This window comes from Ursus americanus, chromosome X, assembly GCF_024610735.1.
Source record: "Ursus americanus isolate L20-20 chromosome X, mUrsAme1.1.p, whole genome shotgun sequence".
Lineage (NCBI taxonomy): Eukaryota > Metazoa > Chordata > Mammalia > Carnivora > Ursidae > Ursus > Ursus americanus.
Window position 1 is genome coordinate 82,411,791 of NC_142164.1, and position 1,219 is coordinate 82,413,009.

Below are 1,219 nucleotides of genomic sequence, written 5' to 3' on the forward strand. Positions count from 1 at the left end.
AGAAATTGGAACCCTCCTACGCTGCTGGCGGGAATGTAAAATAGTGTAGCCATAGTGAAAAACAGTTTGGTAGTTCCTTAAGTAGTTAAACATAGAAATACCATATGGTCCAGCAATCCCACTCCTAGGTATGTACACAGTAAAATTGAAAACAGGTGTTCAAGCAAAACCTTATACACAAATGTTCATAGCAACAGTATTCGTAATAGCCAGAAGGTAGACACAACCCAAATGTCTACCAACTGATGAGCGGATAAACCAAATGTATATCCCTACAATAGGGTATTTAGCCATAAAAGGGAGTGAAATACTGATACATGACACCACATGGATGTATCTTGAAGACATTATGCTCAGTGAAGGAAGCCAGACACAAAAAGCCACATAGTGTATGATTCTGTTTATATGAAATATCCCAGATAGGAAAATCCATAGAGACAGAAAACAGATTCGTGTGAAGCAGGGGCTGAGGGCACAGGGGGGAATGGGGAATGATTGCTTTATGGGCACAGAGTTTCGTTTCGGGGTGATGAAGATCGTCTGCAGCTAGATAGAGGTAATGGTTGCGCACCATTGGGAATGTACTAAATGACACTAGATTGTGCACTTTAAAATGGTAAAAATAATAAATTCCATGTTATGTGTATTTTACCACAGTAAAAAAGGTGTTGATTCTCTCTCTCTTTCTCTGCTATTGTGGCGTGTGTGATTGATTTTGTTCGTCGTCATGTCTTCTCGCAAGACTTTCAGGATCAAGCAATTCCTGGCCAAGCAACGTAAGCAGAACTATCTTATTCCTCAAAGGGTTTGAATGAAAACTGGTGATAAAATCAGGTACAAATCCAAGAGGAGACATTGGGGAAGAACCAAGCTAGGTGTGTAAGGAATTGCACATGAGATCGTACACGTAGTTACGCTGTATCAAGGTCGCTAGCATCTTACCACAGCAAGCTGAAAACATCACCACTACCTGGACAGCGGGACATGTTTAATTGGGAAAATGATTTTTCCATTTGTTTCTGTGCTTCTGCACTAGCAGGTTGTTTCAGTAATAAATATGTGGGACTTCTTTTTTTAAAAAGGTGTTAATATGGGGTACAGTATGCATGAATGGTGGCCGTGAAGCAGAGTGAATGGAAGTGAATAAACAGTGGGACCGAATGGGGAAATCTGGGGCACAGTGGGAGGGAATTGATTTGAATGATTGGTGGAGTAGGAA

General features: G+C 40.9%; 1 pseudogene; it reads left to right on the top strand.

Annotated features, from left to right (window-relative positions):
• The first annotated feature begins 727 nt into the window (after positions 1–727).
• On the top strand, positions 728–883 carry LOC148106967 (putative ribosomal protein eL39-like 5 pseudogene; annotated as a pseudogene).
• Positions 884–1,219: the final 336 nt, after the last annotated feature.